This window comes from Nuphar pumila, chromosome 11, assembly GCF_984573655.1.
Source record: "Nuphar pumila chromosome 11, dmNupPumi1.hap1.1, whole genome shotgun sequence".
NCBI classification, from domain to species: Eukaryota; Viridiplantae; Streptophyta; class Magnoliopsida; order Nymphaeales; family Nymphaeaceae; genus Nuphar; species Nuphar pumila.
In genome coordinates, this window is record NC_143259.1 from 116,531,258 (window position 1) to 116,544,950 (window position 13,693).

The 13,693-nt window shown below is 40.2% G+C and overlaps 1 pseudogene; it reads right to left on the reverse strand.

Moving 5' to 3' along the window:
- Positions 1-294: 294 nt before the first annotated feature.
- On the reverse strand, positions 295-5,231 carry LOC149823016 (putative beta-glucosidase 41; annotated as a pseudogene).
- Positions 5,232-13,693: the final 8,462 nt, after the last annotated feature.

Here is a 13,693-nt window from a genome sequence, read left to right on the forward strand (position 1 = left end):
AGTGTGAGGGTTAAAAATGTCATAAAAATAACAATATTTATAATTTTGGACTGCAGACAGATTTGAAATTTTTTAAGGTTTTTTAAAGAAACGTGTCATTTTTTGTCGTGAGGTCATTTTTCATTTAAATTCTCTTACTTAGTCCGAGTGAGAACCATGCGTGGCATAATTAAAAGTTAGCCAAAAGTTGCCACAGAGATGTCAGCTAAGAAAGGCCATGTCTTATTTACATCTCTCCACAAGTCAGGGTTTGGTTCTTAAACTTCTAAGCCAAGATCCAGGTCCAACTAATGCTTAGACCTTGCTGTATATGCTGAGCCTATCTGGGTGGGTGTACACAGGGTCCATTGGCACAAAACGTGACTGATTGCCAAACCTAAATAATCAGGCGCCTTACCTTAATAAAAAAAAACCTAGTGCAACCTTTTTTTACATAATGATGTATGACACTAATTTTTGGCAAAATATCATAACTAAACACGAACTAGAAAATATGCCAAACATGATCAATTTACTTTTTTCTTCATAATTTTTGCTCTTTGTCGCCAGAAAAATCAGGCACCTTGGTTGAAATCATAGTGTCTGGTTTTTTCAAGCGACAACTTACATGGCACCTGATCTTTTCTGGTGACAACTTAAGCGAGTGGTTTGACCAAGGTAACAAAAGGGCAGAACCATCAAGAAAAAAATAATTGGTTAGATCGGCCATATTTATAATTTGTGGCCTATTTCAGTATTTTCAAAATATGGTGATGTTATTGTTTAATAAATATATTATTATTTTGTTCAGTATTTAATATAAGCTATATGTCTAAAAATACCTATTTATATATTTATTTTATTAATATATTTTTTATTTTTTATATTCTACCAATACAATACAAGACACTTAAAAAACAAAATAACTTCTTGCAAGTTTGGTTGCTTTGGTTTGTCTAACCTTCCTGTCACTATGGTGAGTCCATAGTGCAAAATGAGATTTATGGATCCATAATCTCAAATTTTTTTTTTTGAAAGGCAAGCTGGGGTAAGGAAGACCACCACCAGTTATTATTCAGCATACCACTGGGGTTTGAACCTGCAACGTCCCACTACAAGGAGACGTGCACTGACATCTCCTACCAACCTCGTGGTTGGTATCCACAATCCCTGATGCACCATTTTGGCCATTGTCCCTGGTGACACGATTGGGACACGGGTTCATATGGCCATGATTTTAATATTTTATTGATTAAAATTAAAAAATTCAATATCCTCGTGTCTCATTTTTGAAAAAAAAATGAACTTGTGAGTCAAACCTGCATCGCGTGTCCTCATGTGAAATAGATCCCAAGACCATCAAACCCTTAAAACGATGTGATCCTAACATTCTCAGAATCATTGCAAATTGGTCTGAATCTGTCGATATGATACCGTATCATATCGACAAAAAATTGGTATGAAACTGAGCTGATTCAGCAAGAATCCGTACCATAGCACAACGACAAATTAATCAAGCAAGAAATTAATGAAAAATAACACAAAAAATTGCTAAAAATTAACTAAAATCATCAATAACTCATCTTCAACCTCCTCTCATCTCCTCTATATAAAGTATTTATAATGAACAAAAAGAAAACTCCAGAAGCCCTAATCCTACTATGGCTCTGAAATAGATTCAATACCAACTAAGACCTGAATTCTGAACAAGATCCAAAACCCAATATCTAGCTAAATAATTAAAAAAATACAAATAATGAAGTTAGATCCGAATGGACCCTATGGATCTGGTAGTGTCTCGCTCTCTCTCCTGCATAAGTAACTCTTAATGCTGGTTAAAATTCTTCACGTCTAGTTATTCACAAACCAGGTACATTTGAGAAGAAATTGTTGTTGGTAAAAGAACTTGCACATGATACACACTGAAGTTTTATTCAGATGGATTTCTTTTTTTACTAAAAACAACAATGAAAACTTAATCATGCTGTGTTGTTTAAATCCAATCATTCTGTATTTGTTCTTCTGCACGTACGTATTTTGGATTCTTACCAGATATGTATGTCGCGGTGCATCGCTGTTGCAAAGGCTGATCCAGAAATGGATCAGAAACCAGAATTATTTCCTCCAAGAAAACTTTTGAACCATCCAGCAGATGCTTTGGGAATTCTTGTCAGATTGTTCTTGTAGTCCACAAATTAGAGACCAAATTATGGTTAATAACTCTTATAATCTTTGAGTTAGGACATATCAACTTGAGACAACCTCAATTATTCCTCTTATCCTGGAGTCATGATACATTAACTGGAGACGATCTCTTGTATTGAGTGATGTCTACAAAGTGGATTTCACTGGCAGTGCCTCCTTGTTTTCCCCTTCAATTAGAAGGGTTTTCTACGTAAAAAAAAATTGCCGTGGTTTGCTTGTTTTGTGGTGTGTTATTCTCTATTAATTTCTGCATAGATGGGAATACACCATTTCCAACAACTCTCTCTCTCTCTCTCTCTCTCTCTCTCTCTCTCTCTCTCTCTCTCTCTCTCTCTCTCTCTCCAAAAATTATTTTCTATTATGTACCTTATACCAGCTGACTGATTTGAGAGAGACTTCGTGATATTCAATCCTCTGAAAGGGCTGTTTGGGTCATCCATACCTGCATTATTCGATTCATTTATTCAGAAATGATCTGATTCAAAGTGACAGCAGATTCATGAGCTAAGAAACGATAATTAGTGGTGGATTCCCATACTTGTCCCCAATGTACAGGGCTAACTTATGTATACCCCAAGGGACAATGTGTTGCCAGCTTGAAGCAGCCTGAAGACAATGCATTTCAGCAGCAGTCAGATTAAGCCAAAAAGGTTCAAGTTGGCTGCAAAAAAGTTTTGTAGATGGCTAAGTTAAAGTATACTCTTTCTCCAATTTGATTTCCACCCTTAAAGGCTGCAACCAAAGTTATATAGGATAGCACTTGAGAGGCATCATTAACAAAGATGCAGAAGAGTGCAGAATATGATAAAAAATATTTTTTTACCAGTTGTAATGACTGCAGAATCAGAGTAAGCATCACGCAATACCAGTTTGTGTATTCTGCTTCGATCTTTTCTGGCATACAAGCTTGTGTAGTGATTTATGCGAATGAAATCAAATGAACCAGCTAATGATTTAGCCATCTCTAATGTAAAATTAGGTAGCCTGCTGCCTACAAGTTGTTGTATTGATAGGGGGTAACTTCCAAACATAAGGGGATCAAGAAACCTGGGACTTGCTCGAGTCATAATCAACCAAATTTGTAGGAAAAAAGTTGTGTTCCGACTTGCCCTACTTAGTTACCTGACTATGAAAGGTAAACCAAGTAAAATAAAAGGTAACTTTAATATTACCATCCTAGTCCAAAGTCCATAGCTTTTTGTACAGCATCCCTGTCTTCTTTCATGTGGGATATCGATTCATACCATTTGACATCTAGAGCAATTCCAATTAGCCCTCCTTGAGTTTCCTGTATGTTATTCGTACTTGATATTATTTGATATTCTCAAGTAGGCAGATGCATATAGGTTACATTCAAGTAGAAGACCAGACCTTGAATTGCTGTTCATATGTATGATACACAGCGGCATGAGATAAGAGGATGTTGTGGGCAACTTTGTATGGTTCAGTTGATGATTCTCCATTCTTGCAGAAAAAGTGCCGCAGGATGGAGCACCTTCCTGGAGCTTGAAGTCCGACATCATAACCGAATATGAAAATCCATGAGGCTCATTGAAGGTGATCCAGTGTTTTACATTGTTACCAAATGCTTGAAAACAGGTGTAAGCATAGTTTCTATAATCTGCTCTGCAAACAGAGAAATGGCATTCAGGAAATTGCTACTAGTTGCTGATTCAGAAAACAGAATGAAAATGCAGGACTTAGAGGTGCCTTGGGTTAGTGAATAAACATCTGCATAGGACTCAAAACTAATTAAAATTGTAGAAAATTAGAATTTTACATGGTTGTCACTTACACTATATGCTCTCTCAACCAACCTCCATATGGGTCCTCAAGTGCCTGTGGTAGGTCCCAGTGATACAGCGTGACATATGGTTGGATATCTGTCAACATCCATTTCAATATTTTTTTATCATGAATAATTTCCTGAGAGATCAAGCTCATTATGTATTGGAAAGCTTACTTTTTTCTAGGAGAGCATCAATGAATTTGTGGTAGTATTCTATTCCTTCTTGATTGGGTTCTCCACTTCCATCTGTAGAATGTGATTGGAGGCTCAGGTGCTATAGGAACTTGTGAGAGTTCAAAAGGTAGCAACAAGAAGATATCTTGGAAAGATTCTGGGCCAGGATATGGAGAGTCTGTAGGCATCCATTCCCATGTCTTTCTATATCACTCTGTTTCAAGCATAACTCTCATTATCGTCATATTTTGGAATAAAGATTAAAATGGAAAGGAAAAAGAAAAAAGAAAACCTCCCAAAAAAGTCGGCTGGTTGGGAGGCCAAGCCAATATGGCTCATTAAAGTTCAAGTCAATAGCAACATGACCCGTGAACCAAAAGAGTTCATTTTATGTGTATCATTCTATATAACAAGGACACGACACTACAGTAAATTGGAGTATCCCTGCCACATTGGTATCATTGTCATTTGTGGATTTCCATAGAGGTGGTTTCCAAGATACATCATGTTGCATATGTCCTGCAACGCAGTTTAGTCCACATCCCAATTGGAGAGTACATATCAAATCTACCTTGAAACGGTGATACTGGTAGACAGCCATGTCCGCGTTGCTGAAATCAATAATGCGCCCTATAAAACCAGTCATAACCATTGTAGATCAGAAACTCATCTGTGAAGCTTCATAGATCATCTGATTGGTCAAATAAGAAACATTAATTCCATGTCCAATACATAGTTTTCTGGTAAAAGTATCTCAGATGCTCAAGCCTTTCTTCCCCCTTCAGTCACTACCCCTTCAAACTTTTCAGAGTGGTTAAAATTTTCAGAAACATATAGCTGTGGATAGGGGGATACGGCATTTTTTATAAAGTTTTCAATATGACTAGTATATATGGGGACACGATACATGGGCCAAAATAGAGCATCCATGTGACATGGGCTACAGTCGATGAATTTACACACAGACCTGATAGGCTGAAGATGCAGTGCCAAAGACAAATCCTGGTGGGAAACTGGCTCTGCTGATAGCTTTTGCCTTTATGGATAGGCACAATAAGAAGAAGACGAGCATGGTAGGAGCCATTGAATTGTCAGCTAACAATAGAATCTTTGGGGATGTCCTTTCTTCTCATATACAAATAGCATAGTCCAGATTCTGAGTGAAGAAATGGAATGAGCAACAAACATCCAAAAGTTTCTGTCAAAGCACCCACAAAATACTAAAAAAAGAAAATTTAACTAGTTTGGTAAACTAGTTAACCAAAGGTATCCAGGGTGAGCAAACTGAGATTAGCTTGAATATATTTGATCATTGGCAACTCATTATATAGGAATTCAAATTTTTCTAGTTGGGGAATCAATTATAATGTTGTATACACCCTATGTCACAGGGACTTGGCAAAAGGGCCCTCGCACCCGCCTCGACGCGATGCGACACGGGTGCCGCACCCGTGTGGCAAACACGTCACGAGAGAGAGAGAGAGAGGGGGGGGGGGGATTGCCTACCCACACAAAGAGAGGGCTGGGGTCGTCCTTCACTTCTTCATCTAGCTGGAATAGAGAGAGAGAATGAGAGAGTTATCTCAAAAAAAAAATTGTCAAAGGAAAGAAGATACGTGGCTGTAAACCCCCTCCGGCGTAATTGCCGGAAGGGATAAGCGTTAAAAAAAAAATTGAAATGAACGAGAGGGGAAAGGCGGTTTCCCCATTTGGGAAACCGCGTTCCCTGTAGGAAGGATTGGGGATGAGGATAAACCTCACCCCGCAATCGTCGGGGGGGTGAGGGTTATGATCACCCCACCGTGAGGGCTATAAATAGCCCTTACGGTGCACCCTCCCCCACATTCGAGCAGGAGGAGAGCGTAGAGCGGAAGAGAGTGAGAGAGAGGAGGAGGCTTACCGGAATCCGGCGCCGATGGCGAGGTAAAACCCTTCGTCTTCCTCATCTTCTTCTTCGTTCTTCTTTTCTATTCCGAGCAAAAAGGGGGGCGGCAGCCATTGCTGCCAGCGAGTTGCAGGAAAACGGGAAAAAAAATGATGACAAAGGGAGAGAGAGAGAGAGAGAGGGTTGACCGGCCCCGGCGACCAGCCGACGCCGATGGCCGGCCGGTGCCCGGATGGGAGCAGAGGAGAGGGTCGGCAGGGGCCGACCCCTCTGCACCTGGGAAACGGAAGGGGCTCAGCCCCTTCGCTCTTTTTAAAAGAGACCGGGTCTGTCCGGGGTCAACCCGAACCGAACCGGATCAGTTTGGCGTGACCCAGACCAAACCCACCGATCTGGGTCGCGCCCAGACCGAGCCAACCAATCAAAAAAAAATTGGAAGACCGGTTCGGCCTGGCTGCGACCCAGACTGAACCGGGTCGGTTAGGGTTGCACCCAGACCGAACCGAGACAGGTTGGAAAAAAAAAAGACCGAGTCGGTCTGGGTCGCACCCAGACCGAGACAGGCCGATTAATATATATATATATGGTTTGGGTGAATCGGTTCGGGTCGAACCGGTTCAGACCAAACTGGTTAGGATGGAACTGGTTCAAGTGGAACCGGTTCAGACCGACTCGGGTCTGAGCTGAACCGGGTTGGATAAATCCTAGTCAGGTCGAACCGGTTCGATCTAATTGGATCTGGGTTTTCAGTTTGGATCCAGTTTTATCTGGACCTGTTCTGGATCTAGACTGAATGTTCTGGATCTGTTTGGATTAATCATGGATCCATATCAGTCTAGATCAGACAGGTTCAGATACAGTAAGACAGTTCTGGATCCAGTCAGATGTCCCGGATCCAGTCAAACCATTCTGGATCCAGTTAGAATATTTTGGATCCATTTAGACCATTCTGGATCCAGTCAAACCGTTTTGGATCTAGATGGGTAATGGATCTGGATTCAGACAGATAAAGTCTTGAATCCAGATCAGAAATGGATCCAGATCGGATCGTAAGATAGTCTCGAATTGTCCCAAAATCTGAAATGACCATAATATCCATTTGGATACCCGAGATCCATTTTGATAAAATGGACATAACTTTGTACCCCGAACTCGGAATCGAGTGAGGTTTGGTGCGTTGAACTCGTATCTTAGAGAGAAATCTACTTGTCTATATATTTCAGTAAAATCAGTTATACAAAAATTAAGGTTTCATGAGTAAATTCGTGAGGGGTATTTTGGTAATTTTGTAAGAGGTTTTGTGAATTAATTCAAATATGTTGGTTTAATGACTAGATCCTACTGTTAGAACATCTTGAAACTCACTTTCGATGAAAGCAAGGTGTTCGCACTTGAGGTAAGGGATGTTATAAGTAATTTTATATGTGAATAAACATTTTCACGTTGCATGTTATTGTAATGTTATAAATGATTAGCATTATAGTTTTCGAGTGAAACCATGACATGCATAAACTTTCATGCTTGACATTATGAGTTGATTAATAGATATGTTTGTTGTGAGATGCATGTTAGTTTTGATATGTCATGCATGATAGAAAGTGATTGTGTTTGTGATTGCATGTCTATATGATCATTAATATCATGCATTGTGATGACACTAAGTTTAGATTAGAGTTTCATTTAGTTCATTCATGTTGTATGAATGAATATTTTGAGTTCAGCATGCATGACCCCTTAAATCCTGGAAGTGGCGACCTGTGGCAAGGGCTACTTGGTTCGCGGCCAGAGTGCAGCTACCATGGAGAGTGGGCCGCTGGTGTTTTAACGATGTAGAGACACTACATCATTGCGTGCTAAGTGAGAGAGGTGTGAGTCTTAAAGTCATCATGAGATTAAGAATGAGATTTTTGTGATCAATCATGACATCACTCGTGAGAGAACGAGTGAATTATGAATATGAGAATGCGGTTCAATGTGTGAACTTAGTTATGACTTAGGGTTACACTCACACTGGTTTGGGACTCTAGAGGACCATGGATGGTTGATAACCATCATGATTAGGATGTAGCATGAATCATACCGAGATTGAGAGTTTGACCTCCCGGCTAGCTACTGATGGGGTCCCCGTGGTGGTTCACTGCAGTACCTGGTGGTTCGGGGACTACTTGGAGTGTATGTTTCATTGTCTGGCCAACATGTAGAATTGAGGTGTTCTACGGGATTATTACGCCTATAGACGACTATGACCGATATAGCCAATCTAGTGATAGTTGTGTGAGAGAGAGTATTTGAGAATGATAATGGAGGTAATTAAAATATACAAACATGTGTGGTGTGTCGAAAACTAAACTAAGACTAGGAGCTTAGAGCCCACTACAGTTGTAAGTTAATTATTTATTTACTTATAATTATTCCTTATTGTGTTGTAGACTCACCCCTCATGTTTAATTACAACTGTAGGTTCCAGACTTTAGCACAATCAGGACGTGTGCAGCTTATCATTTTCCGGCAAAGCATTTGGTATATTTCATTTCCTTGTCATTGAATAAAATGTATTTGTTTTTCTTTTGTTATGAATGATGAACATTGTAAGGAAAAAGTTGATTATGGGAATAAAATGAAAAGTTTTTTTTTAGTCACGTTTTCTCTATGTAAACTTTGTACTCTTTTCATCTGGGAAGTAATATCAACCGAACTCGAACTCCTGAGGTTCCAGATCGGGGTGCTACAGTGGCCCTTGTATTGTCACATCAATTATCATTTGTCATCCTCAACCAGCTCCTGCCTTTAATCTTTTTGAAATTTAAATCAATAACAGCTGGCACCTTAGATTTCCCTTTTTTAATATTTTTGTTGTGAAGAGCGGGAAAAGAAGTGTTTTCTTTTGTTGAAATTTACACCTTTTGCTTTTTTCTTCTCCCATATTTGGACCTGGGTCCGTTGGGTTTGCTTTGATTAAGTCGTCAGACCTGGGTCAAAGTAAACCCAGGTTTGAATCAGTCTAGGTATACCCGGACTTCCGCACCCAAGTTTTTTTAAAGTGTCATATCGCTGCACCGGCACCTATGTATTTCTTATTCCAAATCTTATAAAAGTAGAAACAAGAGCAGTGCAGACCAAAAACTCAACTTCTCATGTCCTTTCCTTGACATCTTTGTCGTGCTGTCATGTATTCCTCGAATGGACATAAAAATTTGTTTAGACATTTGCAACTCTTTTTGCGAAAAAAAATGTGCTACACCATACTATTGTTTTAGATAGGCAACAGTATACCAAGAAACCTCTCTCTCTTTCTCTCTCTCTCGCCATGCCGTGTCCTCTAGCATGTACTAATGAGTTGTGCTCAATCCTGAATTTCGAACTTATTGTGAATTCAATCTCAAACAAATCTACGCTTGGAACTCTTGACCAACCAAATTGTCAAGAACACACAGAGCATACATGCACACAGGCATGCATGCAAACTCACACACACATCAGTATATGCATCAAAGCTCAATAATATGAATCAGTTACAAGCATATGTCTCTATATATAAAGGAAGAAACGATGAGAATTGTACTTGTGTACCAGAGATTAAGTGGTAAAAAAGACCGAAATTAAGATAGAAATTGGATGAGAGATTGCTACGCTTATGAAGGGCTGTCTAAGATACGTTGTTGTTGCTCACCCATACGTTGTTGGTGCGAAGTCTGTAGTGCTTCCCCCATCGAATCTTCTTGCAACCGCCTTAGCTGGCTCTCCCATTCGCAAAAGCAAATGTGTGGAATTAAGATAGAAACAATGAGAATTGTACTTACGTACAAGAGATTAAGTGGTAAAAAAGAGTGAAATTAAGACAGAAATTGGATGAGAGATGGTTCGTCTTGTTCATATTATTGTACTTAGATGCACCTGGCTGTTTCTCAAACGCAAAGCTTAAAGACAGACCATTTCTCCTAATGTGAGTCTTTCATCCTATGCTGCTAATCTGATTCTAAGCTCGGATTCAAGCATGTTCATGCTTGTAACACATTATCTGGATTCTTTGTTAGTTTTCATGTCAATACTTTAACCACCCAGATGATTCAATCATCAGATTGAACAACTTTGCATCATGATACAAGAAACGTGTTAGGTGGAAAATGTTTGTAATGCCCTGTGATTCTTGGATTTTCTCAATATAAATCACAATCACAACAGTTCCTCAATATTGGTGAAACATGAGAAAAGTACAAGTTATGATTGTGATTCCATCTATGATGGTTTCTGCCTTGAATCTTGTGAAAGTTGGTCACAAGATTGACCTTGTCCAACAATCACAGGTTCTACTTTCTCAGCTGTGATTGTTCATCCTCACCTGTAACCTCTAGAGTATATAGTGGAAGCAGGTTGTTAATCCTATGATGGGAAGTTGGAAGAAAGGGAGTGGTCCGCATGGATAAAGATCCTAAAGAGCACGGGGTTGCAGGGAAAGTAATAATAGAAACAAGCCAGATGGATCTATTTCACCCAGTATTACAAGTTTTGGAAGGAAGGGCCCCAGAAGGGAGATGCTCATGGAGTTGTTAAATACTTTGTATAATTTTGAGAGGATCAACATTAGCTATAATTACTGTAAAACACATTTTTTTGGTGAAAAAACTAGCACAGTTAGCTAGAGGGGGAATGACTAATACATGGAAAGATCACCCCAGATTGGCAACCATTGATAGAAAGGTGAAATTTTGTAAACAATCCACAGTGTTTACTTGATCAATGAACTGGTAGGGGTCTCCCTAAGTCCAGCTTACCTATCCAAAAAAAAATGTTTAACCTCTCGAGGACGGGCTGTAATTTATCACTTCTTTCTATCTAGAATTCTAAAAGTTTGTGATTGATGTGATTCGAACACGTGTCCACTACTTTATGTGATTTCATGTGGTTCAGGCATGTGTCAAATGCATTGTCAACTGTAAGGATTTTTGGGTATCTTGTGTAAGTACTTTTATCAACAACAATTTCTTCTCAAGGTCACCTAGTTTGTGACCAAGTAGATGAAGAAAAAGTTAACCAGCCCTACAAGTTAAGACAGCCACTGTGAGCAATGCCATGAGCTCAGACAAGGACCATGTGATCAGCATATCGACTGTGACAGCATTTGCATGTTCTGTATTGCCTTTCCTACATAGCATTCTGAAGTGTATTATGGTCTTCCACAAATAAGGGAATGACCTCTTACATTCCAATAAGAAATACAAAAGTCTGAGAATAAAGAACAAACAAGGATTGATGAGCTAAGGGTATTTAAGAACACTGTTGATAAAAATTTGTAGAGGAGAAGATTGACTTACCCGGATTTCACTAAAATCCTTTGAAAAACATTTAAAAGATTTGGGGATGCTCTGACAGTCCTTTGCCCGAAGGAAAAGTAAAGTCAGGGCAGGTTCTCAATTTCCACAATTAGAATCACACCACGAATTCAGGTATGCAAAGGGGATGAAACATGTATAAGTACTTGAATGAATGAACTAACTAGAATCAAATTAAATAAACAAAGATATCTGAAAATACCTTTTTCGGACTAAGGGTCGGTTTAGCCTTTTAGGTTCATTTTGGTCCGACAGCATCTCTGCATAGGCACGAAGGTTGTTGAAATGACTTTTGCAGCACCTCCGTATAGGTATGATAGTTTAGGGATTGAGGGACAAAGTGAGAATAAGACTAGGGTAGATGTCTTCTATAGGGCCAACACTCCAGATGACCAGACTATAGGGGTGAGCCCCTATTTATAGGACCGATTCAAGTCATAGGATCTTTTGGGTCCGAATCCAACCCAAATGGATCCAGGTCTACCCCAAATGAGAGATAAGACTTGTCCAAGAGGAGTCCTTGAGATGAAAGTTCATCCAAGAGGGGTCCTCTCGTCTTGGAAAATGCACAGGGCAGTTGGGATCAGATTGGGATAAGCCTTGAGGTTTATCCGCACATTTGAAGTACCGGATGACAAAGTCATTTTTGTCATTCGAGTACCGGACGATATTATCTTATATCGTTCCCAAAGCTGGACAACATTACTGTAATGCCATTCCAGCTAGAGGAGTCAAACGGGGACAGGACGGTAGACCTTGTGTCGTCCCCATGCACAGGGCGACACTATGTTGTGTCGTCCCAGCTAAACCCAAAAGGGGTCCGCCCAAAGGGGCACAGGAAGAGGTAGGGACAACACTCCTTATGTCGTCTCCAAGGACAGGACGACACTTTGTTGTGCTGTCCCCAAGGGTAGGATGGCACAGTTGTGCCGTCCAAGCCCAACCCTGAACAAGAAGGGGCAAACATGACATGGGACGACAGAATTTGTTTTGCCGTCTAAGACAGGGATGACAAAATCAGCACAGGGAGAGAGGGGGATGACATAGCCTGTGTCATCCCATACCTAGAACAGATCAGACTGAACAGGAGATGGCAGAACTTGTTTTGCCATCCAGGACAGGGGAGAGGGGGGGACGACACAGCCTGTAGGTCAGGCTGGACAGGTGCTATCCAGGACATGAGAGAGAGGGGGGCGCCACAATCAGTGTTGTCCCCTACCTGGAACAGGTCAGAACACCCTGTCCCAGAGCAGAAAAACCTATCCTAGGGGACAAGGGGTCTGAATAGAAGGACGGCGCACCAGTGCCATCCCAGGACAGAACCTAGGGTCTGGTCAACGTCTTGGGTGTGTCGTCCCTGAGTAGAAAAAGAGACTTTATGGGGTTTTGGGCATTCTGGAAAAATTGAGTGTGTATAAACACAAATATCCAGAGTAGCGTTGTTAAAAACGTGCCTCAAGGCGCAAAAGGCATGCCTCACCTCGAGGCATGACCCTTTGTGCCTTGAGACGCACTTAAATAGTGCACAGAGGCCATGGCACACGCCTCATGCGATATGAGATGTACGCCTCAAGGCGAGGCACACCTTACCCTGAGGCGTGCGCCTCATTTAATTTAGGTCAAATGGGGGTCAAAGCTCCCATTTGACCCAAATTTGGTGGGGAGCCCAACCCTTATTAGGGTCTTTCCCTCTCTTGTTGCTCAATCCTCTCATCTCTCCCTAGTCCCTCCTCTCTTGTTGTTCTATCCTCCCTCTCTCGTCTCTTGTTGCTAATCTCTCACTCTCGTCAGAAAAAAGGAAAAATTAGAAGCAAAAAAAGAAAAGAAAAAGAAGGTACTTTTTTACCTCTCTAGTTGCTCACTCTCTCGTCTCTTCTTTCTCCCCCTCTTTATTTTTCTCTTCTCCTTCGTCCGCCTCTTCTCCCTTGTTCTTCTTCTTCTTCTTCTTCTTCTTCTTCTTCTTCTCCCCTATTCTTTCTTCCTTCCGCTCACCTCTTCTTCCCCCATTGTTACTTCCTTCCTCCCACAGTTTCTTCCTCTGCCTCTTCTCCCCTATTCTTCGTCTTCTTCTCCCATGTTCTTCATCCATTCTTCTTCTTTCTCTTTTTATTTTTCTGATTTTTTATTAATTGGATTTTTATTTTTCTATGAAAGCATGTATAGTTAATTTTGTTGATTAATTTTTTCTGTAAAAGACTGAAATCTTGTTAATTTTGTTGATATATGCATAGTTATTAGTTTCTGAATTTTTATTTGTTTCTGTGAAGTTTTCTATAAAAAAACCATAAGCATGTTTAATATCACTTATTATGTAATATATTATATATGTGT